The 12,767-nt window shown below is 36.2% G+C and overlaps 2 protein-coding genes across 2 annotated transcripts in view; one reads left to right on the top strand and one right to left on the bottom strand.

Annotated features, from left to right (window-relative positions):
- The window catches only part of BMP2K (BMP2 inducible kinase), a 142,478-nt gene that overhangs the window by 118,948 nt on the left and 10,763 nt on the right, over positions 1-12,767 (top strand). The window lies entirely within an intron of this gene.
- The window catches only part of PAQR3 (progestin and adipoQ receptor family member 3), a 44,441-nt gene continuing 38,075 nt past the window's right edge, over positions 6,402-12,767 (bottom strand). Inside the window, exon 9 of the transcript XR_001886456.1 lies at positions 6,402-6,442. The gene's annotated coding sequence lies outside the window, so the exon portion shown is untranslated. The remainder of the gene's footprint in view (positions 6,443-12,767) is intronic.

The following is a 12,767-nucleotide window of genomic DNA, read 5'->3' as shown; positions in this document are numbered from 1 at the left end:
TGTCATGTATAATAGGTAAAGTATTTGGGGCATTCATTTTCTTTAATAGCAGAATAATTGAATCTACTGAAACAAAATTAACCTCCCTATAAGCTTTAGGAAAAGTTGGAAAAAGGAGTTCTATCCAGTGAAAATACATTTTACTCGCGTTGTGAGACTGGAAAAGCATCTGGAGATTTCTAGGACCAGTACTTAAGAAACGCAAAAAACTACTCCCAAGTATATGTGTATATATACAATACAGAATGATAAGTATATGTGATAAACCATCTTATTTGAATTTGAGAGTTGACAATTACTAAACAATTTAATTTTTAGTAAACCATATAGAGAATGCTACTTGAGAATAAAATGAATTTAATTATGCTGCAGAATGCTTATAAGAACTTAAGTTTTAAGTCTAATGCTAATGTTTATGTAAGAAGAACCACTGTCTTGAATCTAGTGTTCCTTACACTGGTTTTATTAGGAATTGTGCTCTTTTTATTTTAAAAGAAAAAAGTTTTGTGAAAACTTTTAATCTCATCTTTGATACTGTAATAGATTAGTTTATAGTTTTTTTCTGCAGTTCATCATAATCTTACAAAGTAATTTGTAAATAAAGTATATATATAGTTTAAAAAGTCAGATTTAACAAGGTTTGAAAAAAAAAAATCACTTCCCTCCCTGCTCCCTGCCAGTCCCCTTCTTCTACTTAAACTCTGTAGAAATAATTTTTCACTTCTGGCATTTTAATATATCATGCTAATTATGCTATTTCTTACCTCTGCACTTTTAAAAAACAGTATCTGTGAACTTTCTGTTATGGAAAATGAGATTTTTTTGTTTTGATTTAGATATTTTATAGTTTGTCCACCTCACACATACACAACCATGCACGCGCATACACATAAACACACACATGTGTTCTTTCCTTACATCCTTCCAGCATGTTTTGGACACAGTTTTTGGTTGAATCAGCGTTCAGTGTCTACATTTTTTTAATATGTAAATATTTGTCACCACTGAGGTTTACTATCCCATGATCACATTTCCTGTCCTTGTTTTTCCTGGAGTTAATTACTGTGTTTATAATTCTGTGTTTTTTGTTTACTTAGTTTTTTATGTACCCTCTCATTGATTAATCTCCGTTTAGAAGTGTAAATTTCCTCCCAGTTTAAGGTGGCTATCATTTTCATTCTTCATTATATCTCTCATAGAGCTCTGCAATCAGAATTGGTTGCTTTCTGGAGCTGCCACACACTTATAATTCTAGTATTTTCCCCACCAATCTTTATGGAAATTCCTGGATCTCTTCTCGTCCTTTCTCTTGGTTTGTTAGTAAAGCAACTCCTGTAGTTGTTGCTAGAGAAAATATGCATGAGAGGAAGTTTTAAGCTTTGCTGCCTAGGCTGGGTGTGGTGGCTCATGCCTGTAATCCCAGCATTTTGGGAGGCTGAAGTGGGAGGATTGCTTGCTTGAGGCCAAGAGTTTAAGACTAGTCTGTGTGACATAGTAAGACCCTGTCTCTACAAAAATAAGTAAAAAATAAACTTTGCTGACTAAAAGTTTATATTTTCCCTAAACTGATACCTGATTGATAATTTGGCAGGGCAAATAATTTTAGGTTAGATACGATTTTCCCTGTGAGTTTTAAGAGGCACTCCTTCATAGTATTGTAGCTTCTCATATTTCTGTTGAGAAAGCTGATATTACTGTCTTTTCTGATCTTTTATGTGTGAACTGTGGTGGGTTTCTTCTTCTTCCTCTTTTTCTTATTCCTGCCTCCTCTTCCTCCTTTCTGGCCCCACCATGAACATTTTTAGCATGTGTATTAACTTGTTCTGAATATTCAAGATGTTGTACCTTTTATTCCTTGTGCTGGGTACCTTGCAGGCCTTATTCAGTCTGGAAACTTAAATTTTCTTGCCTTACATGTTTTGGTAATTTTCTTTCTTCCTCTTTCTGTACGTTCTTCTTTTAAAATCAGTCCTCTTACTTACAAAAGGATATTGTGCCGTTTGGATTGAACCTCTAATTTAAATTTTGTTCCCCTCTGTTTTCTAGCTCTTCGTCTTTTATATTTGCATCTTAGAAATTTCCTTGGCTTTATATTACAGACATTATTTCTAATTGCAAATAATGTATTATTGAATGCAATGTATTTTAATTTGTCTGAGGATACTTTGGTTTTGCACATTTTCCACACGTTTTCTTCACTTTTATCTTTCACTCTAAGAGTTTCAGCAAATTATTGTAAATTATTTTCTTCCCAGAGAAGGTAGCCTTAAACTGAGACCTGAAGGATGTAAAGAAGTTTGCTTATTAGATACAGTGTTTCCCAGGCTTGAGAAATCCTTTAGTTTGATACAGATTACTGAGTCTAAAATGTGATGGAGAAGTGGGGGAGGATGAGAGTAGTGGGAAATGCCAAACCAACCTTGAATTTCTTGGAAACACCCTAGTTGACCACGATTTCTTTTATAAAAAATATATTGCTGTTTTCAGTCTTTAAAAGGATTTTTTATTCATGAAGGATATTGAACTTTGGTTTTCTTTTTTAGACTTTTGTTTCAGAGTTATGTTGGTCTCATAAAATGAGTTGAGAAATGTTACCTCTACTTTCTGTAAGAGTTAGTGTATGATGTGTATTTTTTTCCTAAATATTTAGAATTCACCTGTGAAGCAAACTGGGCTTCAATTTACCTTTGTGAAAAGGTTAATTACATATTTAATATCTTTAATAGTTATAGGGCCGTTTAGATGTTCAGTTTTCTTACATTGTAAATTTTGAAATTTATATTTTTAAAGAAATTTGTACATTTCATCTGAGATACAGGGTTTTATTGACATGAAGTTTTTAATAATGTTCCAGTACATCATTTCAAAATGTGGAGGATCTATTTTGATATTCCTTTTTTTATGCCTAATAGTAATAATTTGTGTTTTCCCCTTTTTATCAAACTTGCTAAGGCATTAATCTCTTTAAGGAACCAACTTTTGACTTTATCTGGTCTTTATTTATTGACATATGCTAAAATTTTTATGTTTTATTTTAAGAGATACTGCAGTGAATATTTTGCAATAAAGAGGCACACACAGTGTTTTGTTGTTTCCCAGTGCATACAAAAGTTACATTTATGCTATACTGTAGTCTGTTAAGTATGCAATAATATTATGTCTAAAAAGTATATATACCATAATTTAAAAATAACTTATTGATAAAAAATGCTAACAATCATCTGAACCTTCAGCTGGTTGTAATCTTTTTGCTGGTGGCGGGTCTTGCCTCAGTATGGAAGGCTGCTGACAGATTAGGGTGGTGGTTGCTGAAAGAAGGGGTGGCTATGGTAACTTCTTAAAATAAGACAATGATTTAAGTTTGCCAAGTCAATGGACTCTTCCTTTCATGAAAGACTTCTCTGTGCATGCAGTGCTGTTTGATATCAGTTTTTATGCACAGTAGAACTTCTTCCAAAATTGGAGTTAGTTCCCTCAAACCATATCAAACCATACCATTGCTTTATGAATTTTGTTTATATAATATTCTAAATTCTTTTGAGTCCTTTCAGCAGTGTTCACAGCATCTTCACCAGGAACAGATCCCATCTCAAGAAACCACTTCTTTGCTCAAGGATAAGCAACTCCTCATCTGTTCCAGTTTGATTATGAGACTGCAACAATTTAGTCACATTTTTAGTTTCCATTTCTAGTTCTCTTCCTCTTTCCATGACATCTGCAGTTACTTCTTTCAGTGAAATCTTAAACCCTTCAGAGTCATCCATGAGGGTTGCAGTCAACTTCCAGAGTCCTGTTAATGTTGATATTTTGACCTGTTCTCATGAATCACAAATATTTTTAATGAAATCTAGAATGGTGAATTCTTTTCAGGTTTTCAGTTTTACTTTGCACAGATTCATGAGAGGATTCACTATCTATGACAGTTATAACCTTATGAAATGTATTTCTTAAATAATAAGACTTATCAAAATGGGTCCTGCTTTGTCTTCCAGGCTGGAATGCAGTGGCATGATCATAACTCACTGTGGCCTCGAACTCCTGGGCCCCAGTGATCCTCCTGCCTCAGCCTCCCGTGTAGCTGGGACTATAGGCATGTACTAAGACACCTGCGAAATTCTTTAAAGTTTTTCTTAGTGTTCGGGTCTCAGTATGTTGCCCAGGTTGGTCTTGAACTCCTGGCCTCAAGCAGGCCTCTCACCTCAGTCTCCAGAGTAGATGGGATTATAGGTGTGAGCTACCACGTCCAGCTAATAAGACTTGAAAGCCACAATTACTCCTTGATCCATGGGCTGCAGATTGGATGTTATTTTAGCAGGCATGAAAACAACAGTAATCTTCTGTACTTCTCCGTCAGAGCTCTTGGGTGACAGGTGCATTGTCAATGAGCAGGAATATTTTGAAAGGAATCTTTTTTTCTGAGTGGGTTTTTTTGAGTGGGTTTCAGATATTTAGTAAACTATGCTGGAAACAGATGTGATGTCATCCAGGCTTTGTTGTTTCATTTATAGAGCACAACAGAGTAGTTTTAGCATAGTTCTTAAGGGCCTATGAGTTTTGGAATGGCAAGTAAGCATTGGTTTCAGCTTAAAGTCACCAATTGCACTAGCTCCTAACAAGAGAGTCAGTATGTCCTTTGAATCTTTGAAGCCAGACATTGACTTACTTTAGCTCTGAAAGTCCTGGATGGCTTCTTCCAATAGAAGGCTGTTTTGCCTCTACTGAAAATCTGTTGTTTAGTGTAGCCACCTTCATCAATGGTCTTAGTGAAATCTTCTGGATAACTTGTTATACTTCCTGCGTTATCTTGTACTTATATGTTCTGGAGATGGCTTCTTTTCTTACAGCTCGTGAACCAACCTCTGCTAGCTTCAAACTTTTCTTCTGCATGTTTCTCAGTTCACTCAGCCTTCATAGGATTGAAGAGAGTTAGAGCCTTACTCTGGATTAAGGCTTTGGCTTAAGGGAATGCAGTGGTTGGTTTGATCTTCTGTCCAGACCATTAAAATTTTCTTCATATCAGCAATAAGGGTGTTTTGCTTTCTTATCGTTCATCACTGATTACTGGAGTATCACTTTTTTCCTTCAAGAATTTTTCCTCGGCTAATGGTGCAAGAGGCCGAGCTTTTGGCCTGTCTCAGCTTTCAGCATGCTTTCCTCTCTAAGCTTAGTCATTTCTAACTCTTGATTTAAAGTGACAGATGCATCTCTTCCTTTCACCTGAACACTTAGAGGCCATTGTGGGGTTATTAATTGGCCTAATTTCAGTATTGTTGTGTCTCAAGGAATAGGGAGACCCAAGGAAAGGGAGAGAGATGTGGAACGACTGATCGGTGGACCAATCAGAACACATATAAACATTTATCAGTGCTGTCTTATATGGGCTCAGTTTGTGGAGCCCGAAAAAATTACAGTAGTAACATCAAAGATCACTGATCACAGATCACCATAACAGATAAAGTAATAATGAAAAAGTTTAAAATATTTTAAGAATTAGCAGAACGTGACATAGAGACACCAAGTGATCACATGCTCTTGGAAAAACGGCAGTGATAGACTTGTTCAACATAGGCTTGCTACAGAGTTTTAATTTTTTTAAAAAGGCAATCTTGGAAGTGCAGTGAAGTCCTGCACAATATAAAAACATACACCTGTATTTAATTTTACACTGATCTTTTTAAAGCATAAGGTTTAAGGTACAGATTTCTCTTCAAACACTGTTTAGCTGCATTTCACACATTTTGATGTGCTGAATTTGCCACATAGTTTATAATTTTTCTAATTTCTCACAAATTTCAGAAAGTGTTTTGATTAAAGGTTGAAATCCCAGAGGGTTTAGGATAAATTTTTTAAAAATACTTGACATTGAGGATTCCCTTGGAGTAAATGATACTAGAAGAAATAAAAGAACTGACACTTAAAAAAAAGAGGTGATGAAATAAAAGTTGAAAGTGAGACTTGGGGAAAAAATAAGAAGATGGATCTGTAGATTTATTAATGGAAGTTGGGATGTAGATGGGAGTTTAGCTCATTTTATGGAGCAAAAGGACTATATTTTATGGAGCAAATATATTTATGGAGCAAAATTTTATGGAGCAAAAGGACTATAATATCATTGCCAGTTGTACTCTACTCTAATTTTTATATGAACACAGTTTTTATTGTTGTTTTTGAAACAGCATCTTGCTTTTTTTGCCCAGGCTGGAGTGCAGTGGCATGATCACAGTTCACTGCAACCTTGAACTCCTGAGCTCAAGCAGTCCCCCCACCTTAGCCTCCTAAGTAGCCTGGACTACAAGCACAAGCTACCATGCTCACCTAATTTTTTAATTTTTAGTAGAGACGAGGTCTTGCTTTGTTGAACAGGCTGATGTTGAATTCCTGGGTTCAAGCAATCCTCCTGCCTTGGCCTCCCACAATGCTGGTATTACAGGCGTGAGCCATTCTGCCAAATCCAAATACAGTGTTTAATTAATTGAAACAGGGTGCTTTTAATTTTCTTTCCTTACCTTTATGAATCAATAACCTAACTTTTTTGCAGCCGAGATTATAAATGACATTCATTTTTCTCACAACTAATAATCCTAGTGTCACTACCAGAGATTGAATATTGGGCTTGGTGAGCCAATGATCAAACTATCAAATTTGGCAGTTTTTTATACAAATGCCTATATTATAAAATACTCAAAGCGTGTGTATTGAAAAAGTAGGGATCAGAAATAACATTTAATTGTACTTATATTTAAAAATTATATGAGTAAATTCTTGAAGTTAAAATTATCTAGGTTCAGTTTAAGGTCTATTGTTAGTGTTTGACCCAGGCAAATCACCTACTTGCTGTGTATATCAGTTTCCTCATCTATAAAACGGGGGTAATATTCCATAACATGTGACTCATAGGGTTTTAGTGATTAATAAGAAAATATTGGTGAAGCACAAAAAATGCCTGGCACATAGTTTTCAGGAAATGTTAGATTTTGTCATGATTATTATATATGGTGAATGCAGTGCAGTGAGATCTCAACTATCAGACTAATATGTCTACTTGATTTTACAAATGATTTACCTTTTAATTTTATGGGAATTTCTAGAAGTTGTTAAATTTTAATATTTAAACTGTTTTTTATCACAGTGTTTCTTTGCTACTGCTTTTGCAAATCCATCAAGAAGAGTTTGCAGTATTTTAAATAATTCTTTATTGAATATCCTTACACATGAACATTTGACACATAACATTATTCCTAGAGGAGGACTAATGGCCAAGAGCATGTACATTTACATAATGGATTTATTGCTAGGTGGGCCTACAGAATGAATGCACTGATTTATGCACACACTGGAAGTTTTCAAAAAATTCTCATTTACTTGGGAAGCTTAATCTTAGAGTTTTGATAGTTTCCTCTGTTGAAATACATTGCTTGGGGGAAAATGTACAATGGAGCTGGTAAGTAAATACACTTTAGTATGATTATATATATAGAGAGAGATATATATACTGCTTAAAAAAAAACTTGTACCAATTTATGCCATCAGCAATATCTTATGCTAATTTTACTCCATATTTTAAGAGCAACTTATGAATAAAATGTTTTTTGATTTTTTTTTTTTAAGCCTTATTTCTGGGAACTTACCTTAAGAAAATAACATAACATCTTGGGGTAAAGTGCAGCTACAGAAATGTTCAGTACAGCATTAGTTGTAGAAACAAAATTTAAAGCACTCTAAATATACAATATTAGGTGAAATATTAAATTATGGCTTATTTAGTAATTAAAATTTAATGCTGTTTTTAAAATGATGGAAGTGAAGATTATGTAGCAATGTACAAATGTGTCTGTGCTATAATTGAATTAAAATTTATAATGAAAATTATCATAAAACTGAATAATGTGGGAAAACACAATCTCATTATATGAGCACAACTATTTGAATTTTGAACCATTTACTACTTCATTTTCCTTGTAGGTCTAATATTTATACTTGTTAAGTATAGTGTATGTAAAACTTTTGGATCCTTTTTCTTGCTGCTACTGTGTTTTCATAGCATTTTTTATAGCGCTAAGTATCCTGCCATGTACAGATAATTTCTGTTTTAATTTATATTTGCATTGGTGCCTCTTATTTCTTCTACCTTCTAATTTCCCAGCCTTGATTAATATGGGCATAGTCTCAGAAGTTAATTCAGGAGCTATTTCTATTACAAGATAGAGTTTTACCTGGAAATCTAAAAGGATTATTATAAAGATTACAGCCTCTGCCTCTCAAGGACTTCGAGATTGGTTAGGCTGAGAGAGTCGTGAAAACTACATGCAATTAAGATGCAAATGCTACAGTAGATAAATTATTCTGTTGGTGCGCAAAGGAGAGAGTTGCTTTATTCTAGTTGAGTTGGGATTGGGAAATGAGGAAAGCTTCATGGAAAAGATGTTACTTATGGTAATCCCTGATAAATGAATGCATGTGAACTTGTAGGAATGAAGAGGGCATTCAGAGCAGAGAGAACAGTTGTGAGCAAAGTTCTGAGACAATTCAGTATGTTCAGAGAATTGCAGGTATTTGAGGTTGGCAGTATTAGGTTTGGTGAACTTCCTCAACGCTCCTAAAGACCCTAGACCCACCCCGTGGGCTTTATTATCTAATAGGATGTTAAATTGAGTTTCGGATTGGGAAACATTACATTACATATAGCAAATATTTGTTGGAACATAACATTTACAGATTGTCAGTCCAAATGCTGGGCCATTTTATAAGCTACAATGAGGTATTGTTTATTTTAGATTCTAGTGTATGATTCTTGAAGAACTTCAGGATGTTAGCAATAATAGTTATGATACATTGAATTAAACTGGAGAGGTTGGCAGGGGCTATCATGTTGTGGAGACAATGGAGGCAATAGGCAGAAATGGAAGGACTTGAAACAGGAAAGGAATATGATTAGATATACAGTCTAGAAAGATTACACTGGAAAGACTTTGTAATCTTTCTAGACTGTATATCTAATCATATTCCTTTCCTGTTTCAAGTCCTTCCATTGGGTGACAGAGCAAGACTCCATTTCAAAAAAAAAAAAAAAAAAAAAAGACCATTTGGAGCAGTGCTCCTCAAAGTGTGGTCTGCAACAAAATGACTACAGAAATTGAAAGCAAGTGAGAAATAACTTTATATTTATTGAATCACTTGGACAATGTGAATTGGGAATTAATAACAAAAATAAGAAATAAACCTATTGTTTCACTACTTCACAGTGTGAGAAGTAGTGATTAAAAGATTATTGCAGCTGGTGCAGTGGCACGTGCTTGTAGTCCCAGCTACTCGGGAGGCTTAGGCGGGAGGACTGCTTGAGCCCAGTAGTTCTGGACTGCAATGCCCTATGCTGATCCTGTGTCCTCACTAAGTTTGACATCAATATGGTGACCTCCTGGAAGCAAGGGGGCCACCAGGTTGCCTAAGGAAGTCTGAACTGGCTCAGGTTGGAAGTGGAGCAGGTCGAAACTCCTGTGCTGATGAGTAGTGGGATCATGCCTATGAATAGCCACTGCACTCCAGCCTAGGCAACATAGTGAGACTCCTTCTTTTAAAATAAATCTATTGCAAAAGACTCCATGCTTGAAATGACAGCCTGAGAGAGAAGAGAGGGACAGAATATATAGGATTTAGTAACCATACGGGAAGGAGCAGGGGACCTTGAAGGAAAGAGAGGAACCTAAAATGATTAGCAGACTTTTGTTTTGGCAAAATTGGTGAAGTTCTTTTCTGGAAAGGGAGAATATAGGGTAGGTCAAGAAGAGTTCACATTCACATAGGTTGAGTTTGAGTTGTCTGTAGGGGCATTGGAATCTTTTTAGTAGGAATTTAGACACAAAAGAAGACATCCAGGACAGAAATCTTGGCCATCAGGTTTACCATAAAGAAAGTGGTAGTTCATGCCAGTTAGAAGAGACTAGAAGAGGGATGAGAAGAAAATTCAGGTTAATTCTAGCAGTGAAGAGGCAAGACGGGGGTTAGGAAAAGAGATAGAGAAAGAAGGACCATAGAGACAGGAGAAGTACAGGAGAGCTGAAGAAAGAAAATATATATATATTTTTCCAGGCCGGGCGCGGTGGCTCAAGCCTGTAATCCCAGCACTTTGGGAGGCCGAGACGGGCGGATCACAAGGTCAGGAGATCGAGACCATCCTGGCTAACACGGTGAAACCCCGTCTCTACTAAAAAAATACAAAAAACTAGCCGGGCGAGGTGGCGGGCGCCTGTAGTCCCAGCTACTCGGGAGGCTGAGGCAGGAGAATGGCGTGAACCTGGGAGGCGGAGCTTGCAGTGAGCTGAGATCCGGCCACTGCACTCCAGCCCGGGAGACAGAGCGAGACTCCTTCTCAAAAAAAAAAAAAAGAAAATATATATATATTTTCCAAAGGATTGAGCATATCTTTTGAAATGTTCACAGGGGTAAGGTGACTGGGAATAGTCCTTTAGGTTTAGCATTTTGTAATTATTTAATCGTGGCAAGAATAATACGGTTGGAATCCTGATTGCAGTGGATTTGAGAAGTGAATGGGAGTTGAGTAAGTTGAGCAACAGATTATTCTTTCGAAGAGTCCAGCTGTACTGAGAACAGAGAAAGGTAGGTAGGTAAGGATTAAGGGAAGAATTTAGATTTTACATGGGCAAGACAAGAAAATTATGTGATGTGGGAGTGTTTATATATACAGTTGACCCTTGAACAACACGGGTTTAAACTGTATGGATTCCTTTATACACTGATTGTCTTTCGCCTCTGCTATCCCTAAGACAGCAAGAACAACCCCCATTCTTTGCTCCTCAGCCTACTCAGTGTGAAGACGATGAGGATGAGGACCTTTATGATAATCTACTTTCACTTAATTAGTAGTAAATATATCTTATTAACATTTTGTTTTATCTAACTTACTTTAAGAATATAGTGTATAATATAACATTCAGAGTATGTATTAGTTGACTCTATGTTATCAGCAAGGCTTCTGGTTAGCAGTAGGCTATTAGCAGTTAAGTTTTGAGGAGTTAAAAGTTACACATGGATTTTTGACGGTGGTCGGAGGTTGATGCCTCTAATCCCCTCATTGTTCAGGGCTCAACTGTATATAGAAAGATTGAAAGTGAAGGAAGGAGAAGGATTAAAGAACAGTATTCTGGAGAGAGAAAGTCAGTAGCACAGTTGGAAAAATGAGTGTCTAACAAGACATAAAAATTTTTCTCCTTGAGACTGGGAACAGCTGTAAATAGGTTTGTGATAGGAAATTAAGGATAATTCATGTATTCACAATCTGGCACAGTCAGCTGGCCTACCTTACTTTGGCCACAAAGAATGATCTTTCTGATTTATTTGTTGCCTTAGTTTATGATATCATTTCCAGACTTTTAGGAAGATTAGCGAATATAACATTTTGGCAGACTATGTCTTAAAATGAATCAAGTCTAGTTTTTTCTCTTCTTAATTTTAAACATTGATTTCTGGGAAAGTTAAATTTATAATGATCCATTTATTCAAGAATCAAATAATTGTATCAATAATCTGCTGTATGCAGATGTTATGTTTTATTCCATAAGTTGATATTTTAATTATCATGAATTATATTTACCTTTTATGTCAGGTTACAAAACTGATGTTAGTAATGTAGTTTTCAGAAAGACCATTGAACTTTGGAATTATAAAACCCTGAGTTAAAATCTTAGTTCTGCCGGGCGCAGTGGTCAAGCCTGTAATCCCAGCACTTTTGGGAGGCGGGGGAGACGGCGATCACGAGGGTCAGGAGATCGAACCATTCCTGGGCTAACATGGTGAAACCCCGTCTCTACTAAAAAATACAAAAACTAGCCTGGGCGAGGTGGGGGGGGCGCCTGTAATCCCAGCTACTCGGGAGGCTGAGGCAGGAGAATGTGTAAACCCGGGAGGGTGGAGCCTTGCAGGAGCTGATAACCGCCACTGCACTCCAGCCTGGGCGACAGAGGCAAGACTCTGTTCTCAAAAAAAAAAAAAAAAAAAAAAAAAAAAAAAAAAAAAAATCTTAGTTCTATCACAGATTAACCATTTGATGTTGAGTATTGGCAAACTTGTTTTCCTTTTTGAGATAAGAGTCTTGCTCTGTTGCCCAGGCTGGAGTGCAGTGGCATGATCATAGGCTTACTACAGCCTCGACCTCTTAGGCTCAAGCAATCTTCCTCCCTTAGCCTCCTAAGTAGCTGGGACTATAGGTGTGCACCACCATTCTCAGCTCCTTTTTTTTTTTTTTTGTAGAGACTAGGTCTTACTATGTTGTCTAGGCTTGTCTCAAACTCCTGGCCTCAAGCAATCCTCTCATCTCAGCCTCCGAAAGTTCTGGGATTACAGGCAAGAGCCATTGTGCCCAGCCCAAACTTCTTGTAAAATTTATCTTAAATTGAAGATAGTACTGGCTACTTGATAAGATAATTGAAAGGATTAAATGAGTGACTATTATGCTAGTGTTCTCTTCTGAATGAAACCGTTAAAATATAGAACCTGTTTGTGAGGATTTCCACTACCAGTATCTGTTTAAAATAGTGCCATTCCTATTTTCACTAAAGGATTAACTACCAGTGTTCATTACATTATACTCATAAAAATCATATTTAAAGCATGTTATTCATTCCCTTTCCTGAAACCCATTCCATTTCTTCTCCTCAGGGCACTGTTTTACAGTTAGTTTGTATACCAACATAGGATAGGTGGCTCTGTGAATTATATAATGTAGAGTGGACCACCCAATTTTAATAAACACC

Source organism: Rhinopithecus bieti, unplaced genomic scaffold (assembly GCF_001698545.2).
Source record: "Rhinopithecus bieti isolate Rb0 unplaced genomic scaffold, ASM169854v2 scaffold_8675, whole genome shotgun sequence".
Lineage (NCBI taxonomy): Eukaryota > Metazoa > Chordata > Mammalia > Primates > Cercopithecidae > Rhinopithecus > Rhinopithecus bieti.
This window is presented reverse-complemented; position numbering and strand designations above follow the sequence as displayed.